Below are 8591 nucleotides of genomic sequence, written 5' to 3'. Positions count from 1 at the left end.
GACTTAGAGCCAAGAGCTAAGCCCCTTGCCATGGAGGTCCCATAGGATGGCACTACCTAATTTAGAACTAAGGAAACAACTTAAGGAGTTGCTTAACATAGGATACGTCCAACAAACTAAAGCTTCATATGCCACACCAATATTATTCTAAAAGAAACATAATGGATCCCTCTGAATGTGTATAGATTATCGAAGACTCAACAAGGTGAAAGTGAAAAATATCTTATTCTGCTTGTTAACAACTTGTTTGATCAACTTAGTAAAGGAAGGGGCTGACAAAGTTAGATTTGAGATTAGGCTACTACCAAGTCATGATTGTTGGAAACGGACAAACCTAAAACTAGGCGTCCCATATGGTTCCTATAAATTTCAATCCTTGTTCAAATTTCTTTTTTCCACAAACTTTTTTGCAATATGAAATTACCTTTTATTTGAATTATATATGCACCACTCTTTCTCTAATAAATTTTAAAAAATAAACTATTAAATAAGTAATACTTATATATTAAATAATTTATACAAATATTATACAAAATAGTCTTTAATTAGAAAAAACAGTTTTTTCTTTATTAAAGTACAAAAAAAACGTTTGATATTGCTAAAGGATGAAAAAATAACTATTTGATATCTTATTTTAAAATGTGAGTTTAATAATTCTAATTTTGAACATATAAATGAAATGTATAAAAATCTAAGAACAATATATAAATTTTGAAGCATAAATGTTGTTTTAAAATTTTGTAATAAAAACTTTATTTATTAATTTAAAAATTGTAATGAATACATAAAATAAGAATATAAAAAATTTACAAAAAAAAAAAAAGAAAGATTTTTTTTCTCATACTTAACATTCATAATTTTTTTTAACTTTTAATTATTATTTTTTCTCATTTGCATAGCTATTACAGTTTTTTTACTATTCATGTACTAATAATTTTGATTTCCTTTATATTTTATTTGAAATAACTAGTACATTTTTCTAAAAATTTTATTTTTTATAATTTTTAAATTACATTTTTTTTAATTGTAATTTTTTTATAAAAAAAAAAAAGGAATGATGTAAATAAGTATTGATAATTTTATGAAGTTTGTTTTGAAATCCTTTTTTATTTTGTTAAGTTTTTAATTATTTTTATAAGAGTATAAAAAAATTAATAATAGTTTCATGTGAGTATAAAGATAGAAATAATGTTAAATTCAATTAAAAGTTTATTATACCTCCTTAAACATCAATTAATTCATGGAAGAGATGTCGAAAGTGTCTTCAAAATGTGGTGATGAAGTAAAGGATCGTGAGTTTAAATAATGAGAATTATAGTTTAATATAATAATTATTAGAAAGTTAGAATGCCCTCACATGCTTTTTTATTCACGGATAAAATGAATTAAACTTTTCTTTAGCAAATTCTGAAATTTCTAGTGTGAATTTCCACTGGGATTTGAGGGAATGTTTTAGTTCATTACACGCTCCACCTTGAAACTTGCATGGAAAAAAGCCAATAAGTGTGTGCTACATGTCTCTCGCCTCATGGGATTAAGAGAAACATGAGGAGAAATTTTTCTATGAGTTTTTGAAACTTGAGCGAACTTTGTCTTTAAGATTCTGAGAGTTAAGTTGAAGCTACAATTCTAAGATCTCTGAATCTGTATGGAGAAGAAGCTACTGCAAGTGAAGAAGAGATCTGCTTATTCCACTCACTTTCGGTTTCAGTTTCCCCTCACTTCCAGTTTCCACACTTAATCTTGTCACTCACTTTCATGTTGATTGATTATCCGTCATCTAAAAGGGATATTAAGTATATTCAGGAGCATGGATCAAAGAAAGTTAAAACGGGGAATCAATTTATCGAAAACTGATAACAAACTCTCTCATAAAAACTCACATAATGGCAGACCCACTGGACTTACATTGACCTTTTGTGCAGGATTCGAAACACGAGAGCAATTCAAATTGAGTATTTCTCGCTGATTCCCACTACATTGGTCATGGAATTGTTGTTCCGGGAAGCAGTGGAATTCCCAAGTGGATAAGGAATCAGAAAGAGGGATTAGACATCACAATGAAGCTTCCTCAGAATTGTTATGAAAATAATGACTTACTGGGATTTGCTATATGCTTTGTTTATGCTCCACTCGATGAATGTGACGACATACCAGAAAATGATTTGGCACATACATCGAAGAATGAATCTGGTGACGAAGCCCTAAATGAATATGACGATTTACTTGAAGCTGAATCTTCAATCTCCACTGAGTTACAATGTCAACTGTCATTGAATGAAGGATATGGAATTTCTTCCCTGTGTGTGCGACATCTCAGTTTTCGCACAACTTGTAAATGCTACCATAATGGAGGTGTATCAGAACAAATGTGGGTGATATTCTATCCCAAGGCTGCTATTCTGGAGAGCTGTCACAACAATCCATTCATGTTTCTTGGGGCTCAATTTATGAGCTCTCGCAATCATTTTAAGGTGCTCAAGTGTGGGCTTCAACCTATATACGCCCAAGATCCAGTAGTACAGACTGAGGATGTGGATGCTAGCTGCTTGGAATGTCAGGGGAACGTGGAACACCGAAAGCTTTGTTTAGAAGGTCAGACAATCAGTCTACTACCCATTGAGCGTGCCTCTGAATTTGATACCTTATGTTTGCGAGAGTGCAAAAACCTTGAGAGTCTGCCAATAAGCATTTGGGAGTTCAAATCCCTAAAATCTCTCTTTTGCTCTCACTGTTCACAATTACAGCACTTTCCAGAAATCTTGGAGAATATGGAAAACTTAAGGGAGCTTCACTTGAACGAAACGGCTATAAAAGAGCTACCATCATCAGTAGAACATTTGAATTGGCTTGGAGTTTTGAATCTGGACAGCTGCAAAAACCTTGTGACTCTTCCAGAAAGCATTTGTAATTTATGATTTCTTGAAGTTCTCGATGTCAGTTACTGTTCAAAACTCCACAAATTGCCACAAAACCTGGGGAGGCTGCAAAGATTGAAGCATCTCCGTGCTTATGGCTTAAATTCAACATGTTGCCAATTGCTTTCTTTGTCAGGTTTATGCTCCTTGGAGAAGTTAATTCTATATGGGTCAAAGCTAATGCAAGGAGAAATCCTGAGTGATATTTGCTGCCTGTACTCGTTGGAAGTGTTAGATCTATCTTTCTGCAGTATAGATGAAGGAGGAATCCCCACTGAAATTTGCCACCTATCATCTCTGCGACAATTACTTCTAACCGGGAATCTTTTTAGGAGCATACCTGCTGGGGTCAATCTACTTTCTATGCTGAGAGTCCTTGAGTTGGGTCACTGTCAAGAGCTTCGACAAATTCCAGCGCTTCCATCCAGTTTGCGTGTCTTAGATGTACATGGGTGCACACGGCTGGAAACTTCTTCGGGTCTACTCTGGTCTTCTCTATTCAACTGCTTCAAATCAGTGATTCAGGTATGATATTCATAGAACAAAACTTTTTTTGTGGAGACATGGGGACTTACGTGTTAATTAAATTTTGTGCAGGATTTTGAATGCGAGATTTATCCTAGAGAAAAATATTTTGCCCGAGTAAATCTTATAATTTCAGGAAGTAGTGGAATTCCAAAATGGATAAGCCATCACAAAAAGGGTGCTACAGCAGCAGCAAAGCTTCCTCAAAATTGGTATAAAAATAACGACTTGTTGGGTTTTGTTTTGTACTGTGTCTATGATCCACTTGATAATGAATCTGAGGAGACACTGGAGAATGATGCAACTTACTTCCAGTATGGTTTGACTTTGCGTGGTCATGAAATTCAGTTTGTGGATGAACTCCAGTTTTATCCCTCGTATCACTGCTATGATGTTGTACCAAAAATGTGGATGACTTATTATCCGAAGGTGGAGATTGTGAAGAACTACCCTCAAATAAATGGAGGCAGTTGACAGCTTCATTTTGTGGCTTCTCACGTGGTAAAGCAATGAAAGTGGAAGAGTGTGGGATCCATCTTATATATGCCCATGATCATGAAAAGAACAATGGTAAAGCAATGATGCCCACCATTTGCCGGGAATGTCAAGAGGATGTGCAATCCCGACGGAAGCTTTGTTTAAAGGGAAATGCCATCAATGAACTACCCACTATTGAGTGTCCCGTAGAACTTGATAGCTTGTGTTTGCGAGAATGCAAAAACCTTGAGCATCTTCCCAGTAGCATATGTGAGTTGAAATCCCTTACAACTCTCTTCTACTCAGGCTGTTCACGATTAAGGAGCTTTCCCGAAATCCTTGAGGATGTGGAAAATTTAAGAGAGCTTCATTTAGATGGAACTGCTATAGAAGAACTACCAGCATCAATTCAATTTGTAAGAGGGCTTCAATATTTGAATCTTTCAGGTTGCAGCAACCTTGTGAGTCTTCCAGAAAGCATTTGTAATTTGAGTTCTCTCAAATTTCTAAATGTCAGTTTCTGTACAAAACTTGAGAAATTTCCCTAGAACCTGAGGAGTTTGCAATGTTTAGAGGGTTTGCACGCTTCAGGTCTAAATCTAAGCATGGACTCTTTTAGTAGCATACTTGCAGGCATCATTCAACTTTCTAAACTGAGAGTCCTTGACTTGAGTCACTGCCAGGGGCTTCTACAAGTTCCAGAGCTTCCGCCAAGTTTACGAGTTCTAGATGTCCACAGTTGCACATGCTTGGAAACTTTATCAAGCATCAAGTCTACTTGGTTTTTCTCTCTTCAAATGCTTTAAATCAATGATTGAGGTATGATTTTCATAACATTCAGCCCTTTTTCCTTATGAACAGAGTATTAACACTGTACTTCTGTGCAGGAATTTGAATGCGGCTCCTATTGGAACAAGGCAATCAGAGTTGTTATTTCGGGAAATAATGGAATTCCAGAGTGGATAAGCCAGCCAAAAAAAGGATCTCAAATAACAGTAGAGCTTCCTATGGATTGGTACAGGAAAGATGACTTCTTAGGATTTGCTTTATACTCTGTTTTTATTCCTATGGCTTGTGATGGGTTGAATTGCGAACTCAATATCTGTGGTGATCAATCTGAATGCTGTCACGTGGATGATGTCCGGTTTTATTGCTGCCGAATTTGTGGTGAATCCAGTCAAATGTGTGTGACTTATTACCCCAAGGTTGCTATTATGAGCAGAGAAGTTGTGATACCAGATCAGCAGCAGAAGATACTAATTCTAATGCACAAACAAGCAATGACTACACAGTGCACTAAAAGGTTAAGATTAATTTAGAGAAATTATGATGTAATATTATACGAGCTTTTGTTACGAAGGTAGATAGTTGTGAAGGCTCTTTGGGAAGAAAATTAATAAAATAGCCTTTAATCTTCTATATCTATAGGCATGGTTAGCACCTAATTGTAGCTTAAGAAATCATATGGTCATGATGCTTTATTTGAGCTGCTAGCAGGTACAACTGTAACTGGGTTTGCAATCATGTGTTCTCCTTGTCGGTCACTTTATAACCACAACTATAGGTTCAGCTTTTACTCGTGGTTCTTCAATGTTCCCCGCCATGTATATGTCCGTGTACAGCTGCAGCGTATGTAATAACCCAAGTATTGGCTATGTTTATGCGCCCCTATGGTCACGTTTTGCCAATGTCATTTTTTTGTGTGCTTATATTTTATCAATATTTTAAAAATCGGACCAGACTGACCAATCTGATCGATTCGACTGTCGGCCAATCATCATTCCGATCTAGTCTTTTGTTGGGCTATTTTATCCAACCCATGAGTCCATATATTAGGTTATCTTATATTTACGTATTCCCTAAACCCAAATATGGATATATAAAAAGCATCAAGGCTTTGGTATTATGAGATAAGGGAATTTGATTGAGAAAATGAAAGAAAATTAGGATAATTTTATGGGCACTGTTCTAGGGCTCAAGATAAAGTTACAGGTTCTTTCATCAACTTTTTAGGAAAGTTTCTATGTATGTTTTCTTCCTGATTTCTTTCTATTCATGTTTCCTGAGGTAATGAATTCTCACATCAAGCATTGAAATATTTATATAACTTTTCAAGGTGAAGAAACCAAGGACTTAACTATTGTATCCCCGTTTTATTAAAATGGAAAAAAATTTCTTTGTAGTTTTTTACCTCCATTTGGAGGGTTTTTCCACATTATATTTGGTGTCCTATTTTTTTTTTAATGTTCTTAAGATTACCATTCTTGATTCTTATTAGGTTATTATTCTTGAGAGGTGGTTGTTATTATTATCGTGGAATCTTTTAACCTTAGTAGGTTAATACTCTAGATCTCTCCATTTATCTTCCCAACAGTACCGACCTCAAACCTTTTGAATCGACAGTTTTTTTATGATCCAAATGATTTGAAATAAAATCCCTCATTCCCTCTTCCAACTCCTCCCCACCTTTCCAGATCCTTCCCCTACGCCGCTCTCCCCCCACCCCTTCTCTTTGCCGTTCACTCCATTTCAGATTTTCCTTATACTTTTTATTTTTATTTATTTCCATTATTGTTTATTTTATTTTACATTTGTTATTTTTTTTAACTTTATGATTTTTAATATTTGTGACTTTAATTTAAATTAATAAAAACATTATGATTTTAAATAAATTTTTGAAAATATTATGTCCCTCAAATTTTAACTAAGTTTTTTTATTTTAAAATTAGTTTATGATTTAAAAATAAATTTTAAAATTTTATCTTGGATTGATAAATAAATTGTTTAATTTGGATTGATTCTTTTGATTCTAAGTTAACAAATAATGAATGTATCCATCTTTATGTATGTATGTATGTTTATATGTGTGTGTGAGTGTATATATATATATATTTTAAAGGAAGATTTATGTAAACATGCACTATTTACAAGATGAAAAAAAAACCTAAAAAAATTATTTTTATAGGAAGTGCATTTTAGGAAAAATAATTCACATTTCATACATTGAGTAGTATGTACCTTACATTACCTGAAAATACCCTTATATGTTATGGGTTGTCACCTATATTAGCCCAACTCACATGAAAATGGTATATCATTCAACCAACAAAAGTACTATAAGTCCAAAATAGTATTACTTTAAGACCAAAACAGTATTACTTTAAGACTATAATACATGTAAGGGCAGTTTCAAATAATGTGAGTTAGACACTATTTTAGTGCATGAAATAAGAATTATTTTCCCTAAAATGCACTTCCTATAAAAATTACTTTTTTGGGTTTTTTTAATCCATATTTTGTACTAATATAATTAGAAGTCATATGACCAAGTCAAAGAGTTAAGTCTATTCTATTCATTCATTCATTTGATTATTTTATATATATATATTTATAAAAATGTGATAAACTAATCAGCTACCATCCGCCAATGCTCCACCCCACACATTTATTACTTACAACTAATAATTTCTTAAACTCGAAAAATAAAAAGTAGAATATAAATAGCATCATTTACATTACCATTCAATTTTGAAGTAAGGCTACATAACAAGTTAAGAAGCTCCACCAAGGCTTCAATTACACATTTATCATGTTTACCTTCAATTTACACATTTATTATCTTAAGCTTCAATTTACACATAATTTTAAAAGGAGCAAGGCACACCTAAGACGCAAAAATCTCCTACAGCTTACCTACAAAAGGCAAAAGACAAGCTTGTGAGTGAATTGAAACGTGACATGAGATATCAATTTTATAAAATATGATCCAAAATTTAATTCAATCAATAAAAATTTAAAGGTTTGTTTGGTTGCTATTTTCAAAAACTATTTTCTGTTCTTAATAACAAAAAACACTAAAAACATGTTTAGGGAAGGGGGTGTGTTTTTATTTTTTATGTTTCCACAAAGATGAGTTCCACCCAACCACCACAACCACACCCCCACCCCCACCCCCAAGTCATTTCTTCTTCCTTAAATTATTGAAATTAATATACTTATACATCATTACAAAATCACCCTTTATTTAAAAATATTACAACTAGTGCAAAATTTTCAAAATGGAATCATTTTTAAAATTTAAATGAATTGTACATATAAAAATTATTTATATATTTATAATATCAAGTTAATTAAAGAAAACACTTTATTAATTAAAAAAAAACAACTTTCAAACATTTTTTTTATTCTAAAAAACTCTTTTTATTAATTCACTCAAACATGTTTCTTTTTTTTTTTTGAGAACAAAAATTGTTTTTCATAATTCAATTCCTAAACATGATTTTTTTTTTTTTCTAGAAACACCAAAAACTGTTCTTAAAAACTGTTTTTCAGAACAGTTTTCAAAAACAACAATCAAATAGGCCCTAAGATTTTAAAATTTTTTTAAAATACATTCAACAAAAATATTAAAATTATATAAATTCTAATATGTAATTAGAAATTTTAGAAACGAGGCAAACCTTGTAATTAGGGAGCTATGGTTGCATTTCTGACCTAGACATGCTTAAAACTATAAATCTACTTTCTTTAATTCTTTGCAATACCAAACTCTTAAGACTCTCTATGAGGACCCAAACCTCGAGGTACTGACCGCCTCACAACAACCAACACAAGATGTGATTAGTTGCATGATTCTTTTGGGAGAATTCTAAGACAATTTATTGTTAATCG

This window comes from Vitis riparia, chromosome 18 (assembly GCF_004353265.1).
Source record: "Vitis riparia cultivar Riparia Gloire de Montpellier isolate 1030 chromosome 18, EGFV_Vit.rip_1.0, whole genome shotgun sequence".
Taxonomy (NCBI): domain Eukaryota; kingdom Viridiplantae; phylum Streptophyta; class Magnoliopsida; order Vitales; family Vitaceae; genus Vitis; species Vitis riparia.
The sequence above is the reverse complement of the archived record's forward strand: the minus strand, read 5'-3'. Positions refer to the sequence as shown.